Source organism: Branchiostoma lanceolatum, chromosome 5 (genome assembly GCF_035083965.1).
Source record: "Branchiostoma lanceolatum isolate klBraLanc5 chromosome 5, klBraLanc5.hap2, whole genome shotgun sequence".
NCBI lineage: Eukaryota > Metazoa > Chordata > Leptocardii > Amphioxiformes > Branchiostomatidae > Branchiostoma > Branchiostoma lanceolatum.
In genome coordinates, this window is record NC_089726.1 from 23,415,405 (window position 1) to 23,423,011 (window position 7,607).

Below are 7,607 nucleotides of genomic sequence, written 5' to 3' on the forward strand. Positions count from 1 at the left end.
GCTCCAATCGGAGGGGCCGCGGGTAGCGCTATTATATTTCATACCTTTGGTATGGGCAGAGTGAAATATGCTTTTTTTCTCCTCCTGTCATTTCATTTAAATCGAGTCAACTGTCATTTTGCTGGCCAAACGACCAGAAATTTGGCATGGAGGTAAGGGACCATACGATATTTAGCGGTGGGGGAGGGGTGGTGCGTTGGGGGGGGAGGGTCATGGTAAAATTTTTCGAGGTGGGGGGGAGGGTCATGGAAAAAAATTCTGGGTTGGGGGGAGGGTCATGGACTTTTTTTTTACGAATCCGTTGAATTGTTGTAACGTTACATAAACATTATGCTGTGGGCCGACAAACTGACGCTGTAAATAGCCCGCTATGCATGCTGTATTTTCACCCAGCGTAGCGGCGAAAAAATACAAAACTACCGTAGTAAACATGCCGAAGCACACGTCCAGCACGCGCCTCCACTGTTTCACAGGATCCGGAAGCTATCCAGCTATCAGCTCTAAGGTGCCAAATACTAAATTAGCACCCCGCCTTACCGCTCCGATCTTATCTCACAGCCCCTCCCACCCGGCTACTCTCCAAGCAGAGCATGGGTTTCGGCTGGTTTTTGACGTGTTTTTAGGCGTTTTTGTCGGGCTTTCTACTTTGTCATCTTTTTTTTTTTGTCTAGACAAAGTAGAAAGCCCGGCAAAAACGCCTAAAAACACGTCAAAAACCAGCCGAAACCCATGCTCTGCTTGGAGAGTAGTCTCCAACCAGACCCAATAGATTGCAAAGACCGTATCCAACTGGAAGAAAGAGCTTATAGTGCAACTCCTTCTGCCTGTTGGATACGGTCTTTGCCAACCCGTAGGTCTGCTTGGAGACTACTTGGAGAGTACACCCGGCAGCATCGCGCCAAAACGTAACAGTAGCCGACATGGCCGAGTACGCCTCTCTGTGACGATCAGCGGGGTGGGTCCCGGACTATTAGAACAGCCGTAAATGTATCAGATTCCGGGTAATATCCTTATTTGGAAGTTGATAGTCCGCAGTTGAGCAACACAGAAGCTGTTATTTAATAACGTAAAATATTCCTTTCTTTGTCAGTGCGAGAGAGAATTAATTTTTAACTGTATTTCTGACAAATTTCTGGAGCAAGAATATGTCATTTTTACATCCAGAACAGTGAATTGATGCACATAAAATTCATTTCTACCAAAGTAGGAAGATAATATTTCAACTAAATTGATAAGCTTCGCCATGATTGGACGATTCGGCTGCTTCAAATTTGTGGCACCGCCCACGACTTTCCTTGTTCCCAGGGCATCTAGTCTTTCTGGCGCCTTGGCGACTGTCATCAAAGGCTGCCGACTGTCAATCAGCGGCAATTTCCTGGGAAAATACGTGAGTTGGAACTACGTGTGGCAGTCACCAGCGAACTTCTGGCGACCGGTGATTTTTACGTTCCTTGAACTTTCAGTTCCACGTTTTCTGTAGTAGTTATAATTTGACGCAGAACAGCGGTTTCGGAGGCTTCCTGCAACGGCGGCGTATATATTTGGGCAATCTAGGGGGGTGACGCGATTTCTATTAACACGGGCCAAGTTTCTCTAAATTTTGCCGACAAAGGGACTTTCGCCGCAGAGAGAGTAACGTCGCAGAGGGACGACCGCCTCGGCGGCGATTTTTCTGGAAACATGTCAGCGTTTAAGCGTGGGAATACCAGGAATATCGCTTCTTATTTCGCACCGAAGAGAACTTCTGACAGCGACGATATTGTAGCGCTTCGACTTCGGAGAAGACGGACACAGCAAAAAAAACGAGAACTGGTATCGACTATTGATATTTTTGAGTAGCTAAATAAACCAGCGAGGTTAAAATCTCCTTGAATAAACTATTGATATTGTTGTTTCTGAGATTTTAGTTGTCTTTCACGGTTTCACCTAAACTTAAGTATTGTATGTCAAGGTCCTGTGGAGAATAGAAATTGATTGACTACCATGATTATCATAAATATAACCCTCAAAACTGAAAAAGAAGCCTTCTCAATAGCCTAAAAATGCAAGAGCTTCCGGGAGGCTTCGCCCCTGGGTCATTAAACTTACTTTGTTTACCAGCAAAATTTGTTCATCAAAATTCGGGAAATAGCATTTTAATGGTTAAAGATTTTTAGATTTTCCTGCGGGTGCATGTCGCGCCTCCCGCGGCGAAAAATATGTCGGAGGGCATCATCCCCAAAAAATCAAGCTGTATTTCTTTTTACAATAGAGATGTCTATATCTGCTTGATTAAACTTAGCTTACTCTTCCAGCAAAATTTGTCTCTCATATAGCAGTTCAAAGGGTCCCGATTTCAAAATTTTCTCAACTGTCTTGCCCCCTATGCAATTTGATTTTTTTGCTATCGCCTCTGGTACCGACAACCGCTGGTTCCCGGTTCTTGTTTTATAGCATGCGTCAGCTATCCCAAGTGGACGCCCGATGTCCATATAGTAGTTGTTTTATAAATGGGGGTCGTTTTTCTACCATTTTTACACGATACCTGTAGGGGGAGGGTCATGGTAAATTTTTTCGAGGTGGGGGGGAGGGTCATGGAAAAAATTTTTGAAATGGGGGGGAGGGTCATGGAAAATTTTTTTTACCGGACTTCCAGTGCACCACCCCTCCCCCCCCGCTAAATATCGTATGGTCCCTAAAGGAGGCAAATACCCCTAGATGTTTTTGAAACATGCCTTAATAAAACATTTTTACGGAGGTTTTTGGGGGGCATCTTTAGGCGAAAATTATATTTTGGGCCCTGTGCCCTGGTATTACAAGCAAATGGCCTGAACTTCGGTACAAGGGTGCCTTGAACATGTCCGTACAGGACTTCAATCACATTTTTCAAAATGCCTCATTTGGGGAACTTTTTGGCCTATTTTTATACCAAAAACGGGCCAAAAGTGCTTTCCCGGTACCCCTTCCATGCCTGTTTCATCTACCGTTGTTCCATCGAAAACGTGTTCTATTCGGGTAACCCGAGGTCACGTGACAGGAACACGCCCGCAACTTTCGGAACGGCCGTGTATCTTCCTGGTTCCAAGTTATTTACAGTATTCCTACCGCTATAGATTTCTGCACCGATTGTTTATTGCTTTCCTGTGAAAAGTAAGACCCGAAATCAGGTGATTTTCGTGTAATTTCCCATCTTGTTTTAAACCTGTTGTGGATCTCAAGCCAACAGGAAATCTAGTAAGTACGAAAGAGCTAGTCTCCAACCAGACCCAATAGATTGCAAAGACCGTATCCAACTGGAAGAAGGAGCTTCTTCTGCCTGTTGGATACGGTCTTTGCCAACCCGTAGGTCTGCTTGGAGACTACGAAAGAGCAAACTCTGTAGTTTCTGTCGTTATATGACTTATCATAGATTTCGAGGGCGAAATGCAGATGCCCCCAATCCACGCGAAGACATGTCATAATTTTGATTCAAGACTCGAACGCGCCCGAATTGACTTTTTAGTGATTCTACTCTGGACATTTGTCTAGCATTGTGTTTACGGTGGTCTCCCCTTTAAGTATTCCGAGTGACAATACTGGGAAAGTATATCAGTTCTGTGACTTGTCTTTAAAAGTCGACTGTACTGGAATCAACAACACCAACGCCTTGCAACCTTCGGGCGAGAAACAGCCGAGAAGGTGACCCTGGTAGACATGGACATACAGACCTTCCCAGATTTCAAATCAAGATTTTTACAACAGCCTAGTCGAAGACTCTACGATTCTGACACACTATTCATTGAATAGTAGTATTGAATCGATGGCGAAATGCAAATGCCCCCAATCTGACAATCATCAAAAATTTAACTCTTTACTGCTCAGCCATTCTCCGAATCTTACTGTGTTCCAAATATTACCATTGAATTAGCTAAAATCGTTGTATACCCCCACAATTACTGGTATCGCGAACACAGGGTATATTCCCTTCTAGTTCATATAACGCAATCTTGGTAAATTTAAGGCCGCCAATCAGGTTTAACGCAGCTGTCAAAGTCGTGCGACAAGCGTTTCCTTAGCAACGCGTTGCTAAGGGCCGCGGAACGATTCGAACTTCGAAAGATGTTTCGTATGTGGCGTGGCGGCTGTTATGATCCTTTAACGTTATGTGGTTGAATAAAGAACATTTAAGAATTTTGTGCTTCTACGCAGTGTTTCCGCTGGACGGACGACCGAAGGCCCAACGCGAGCGTCCAAGAGCAATGGGAGTCCGGGGGCATGCCCCCCCCCCCCCCGGTAAAGTTTTTGAGATTTTTAACTCTACGCTTTTTCCTGCATTCTGAGTGGCAAATAACTGATCAGGAAAGGTAAGTTAATGGAATCCACAACAACGCCTAGCTAGAAAGGCCGGTGGGTCAGTACACGACCGGCGGCATCTTTTCCACCACGCATGCACAATGTTGTCCACCGTTGAACTTTACACAGAAGAAACATACGCCCTATCACCGACTGACTGTGCTGTACAGTAACTTTACACAATAAATTTCGCTGTATGCAATAAAGATTCAATCGTTCCACAGCTTCGACTTGATGTTCGGCTTTGTGACATTTTTTATGCTACTTTTTTTGGATCAACTGTCCTTCCAGTTTTTGATACTACATGTAATACATGTGTATAAAGCCGGAAAATTCTTACCCTGTTTCCGCTTTGCTTGTGTTTTGCCACTTGTTGAGATCACAAAAGGCCAGGCGAGACCATGTAAAGATAGTATAAAACAACCAATTGAACGGCAAAGGGGTAACGTTATTTTCTTATCTTTGCTAAACTGAAGGATATTTTGGTGTCATAAAAAACAACTTTCCGGCTAGTGACGTGCTGTGTTTTGTGTAACAAGCTGACAGGCCAGGGCATTAGAAACATTTTCTTCGCTGACACTTCCTTATTCAATACATGTACTGTATCTACATTTTCGATCAACATTCGCCTATCTCACAATCTTACTTACAAGTGTTGTGTGTTGGTGTAATGGTTAGGGTTGGTGTAATGTTTAAGGCTCAGAACCCAGAGGCCCTGGCTTCGAATCCCCTGACATGCCACCGATGCCGGGCCCTTGGGAAAGGAACTTAACACAACTTTCTTCACTCCACCCAGGGGTGTAAAAATGGGTACCTGACTTCTAATGGGGAGGTAAAAGGCGGTGAAAGGAGAGGGATAGTAGTAATGGTTTTATTCATCAATTCACATTCACATATGTCGCGAACAATGGCAGCCCATTGGCTGAATTGGAGTTCGGGCATTACAATTATAGGACAGCAAAATTCAATTAAAATATTTCAACACTACTTTGTACTTAGGACAACATTGGGAATAAGGACTATATACATTTAAAATCAACAATCGAATTCAGCTTACAAATTGAGAGGTCAGGTATAGCAAGTTAAAAGGTATTTAAAATCTAGTAGAAATCGGAGCAATATTGTCTAGGCAAAGAAGTCAATTGTACGATCAGTGATTTATCATACGTGTCATATAGGGAACAGCACTATTCCTGTATCGTTCAGTTCTACAGCGATGGCTCCGCCTTGCGCTCCCGTCTGTCTTCTTCATGTCTTCTTCATGTCTTCAGTGTTGTCTTGCCGACCACTTGTGCGGCTACCCGGGTGCCCTGTGTGGAGGAGGGAGGAAACAGGCACATTATGATAATAATGATAACTATGAGTTCAGCGACCTCATACCTCCATGAAATGTTAAGAGTTTTTGTAGATTTTATGCAAATGACTTGTACAATAACATGATTTATGCAAGGTGATGTTCACCTTCAACTAACTTGCACATGCCACAGGTATGCACTTCCCATCATGTATCACTAAGCGGTTTTCCAATTTGTGTATTAATTATGCAAATCAGTTTCTCATTTTCATGTCTGGTATCTGTTTATGTTCCACCTATCATGAATTACATGTGTGACATTTATTGAAGTCCATTTATGGAAAACGATAGAATTATAAAATTTCCTAATTGACTATGCAAATAAAGTCTTAATCATTTGCATAGCATATATCTAATTATGTACATCTCTGCCTAAGCTACCTGCATGCCTAAATTGATAGAGAGTCGTCTTTCCTTTCTTCAGATATCCTCTTTGGAATATTTTTTACAAAATCATTGAGCCTCCATCATCAGTCCAAGTTTTGCTCTACATGCGAAGTTACTGCGTTCTTCCCAACTCCAAGTGTGTATTTACCTTTTGAAGGTCTGTCCTTGACCTGGTGCCGAAGTGTCCTTGACCTGGTGCCGAAGTGTCCTTGACCTGGTGCCGAAGCTAAAGTGTCCTTGACCTGGTGCCGAAGTGTCCTGGACCTGGTGCCGAAGCGTCCTTGACCTGGTGCCGAAGTGTCCTGGACCTGGTGCCGAAGTGTCCTGGACCTGGTGCCGAATCGTCCTAATTGGCTAAGGGCCGAACTGACCAGGGGCCGAAATATCCTGGTACACACGTAGACAAAAGAAGTGTGTGTGTGTGTGTGTGTTCGGTGTGTGTGTGTTCGGTGCGTGTGTGTGTGTGTTCGGTGTGTGTGTGTGTGTGTGTGTGTGTGTTCGGTGTGTGTGTGTGTTCGGTCTGTGTCTGTATATGAATCTGTATCTATACAGCCGGTATAACCGGTGTGTGTGTCACGATGTGTGTGTGTTTGCGTGTGTGTAGGTATGTGTGTGTGTCTCTGCATACCTGTATGTGTGTGCGCGCGCGCGCGTGTGTGTATCTTTGTGTGCGCGTATGCGTGTCAGTGTGTGTGTGTCAGTTTGTATCTTTGTTTTCGTGCGTGCTTGCCTGTGTGTGCGTGTGTTTATGTGTGTGTGCGGCCGTGTGTGTTGTTGTTGTTGTTAGTCTTTTGCGGTCGAATTGTATTTATGGTCTGTACATGTCGGTTCCAAAAGTGATAATGGCTATCGACCGGCGCCGGCAGGAATCCTATCCCACACGTAAGCCACACTCAATGAACTAGAGTTTTGCACCCCGGTAAACAAGAGCTAGCCTGGGTGCCATCCTATTTCTACCGGGGCTCCTACACTCGCTTCCCTATTTTTTGAGGGAAGCGAGTGTAGGAGCCCCGGTAGAAATAGGATGGCACCCAGGCTAAACCAGAGCCCATCGGGAGCTCCCCGGGATCTTGTCGGTGCTGGAAGTGTTGTCCGCCCGCGCGCGCAGGTCAAGTCGCGCCTTGGGCAAATAGCGAATGTTTACGGGGTAGGCTTCACTGTTTCACTCAGGGACGGCTGCCTGTAGTCAGAAAAGTCGACTGTCAATGAAAGATCGGCTGTCAGAAAAAGACCTATGACGCGGGAAATTCAGGAGCGGCTGAGCCGTGTCAATGTGTCTGGATTTCCGTTACTCTGATGTTAGTGTCGAGAAGACTAGAAAGAGAAAGTGGTTACACTTAGCCCACCGTGTACCTAGCCTGGCTGCCAGACCCCCAATCTCGTCGTGTACACGATAGATGATAGATATTTTAGAGATCGGGGGTCTGGCATCCAGGCTAATTATAGAAAAATTGCATTGCACATAGGCACTGTAACAACTACATTATGTAAAGCGAAATATAAACGAGTCACATTAATAAGATGTCCTGGAGCAAAGTCACCGTATATAAGAACT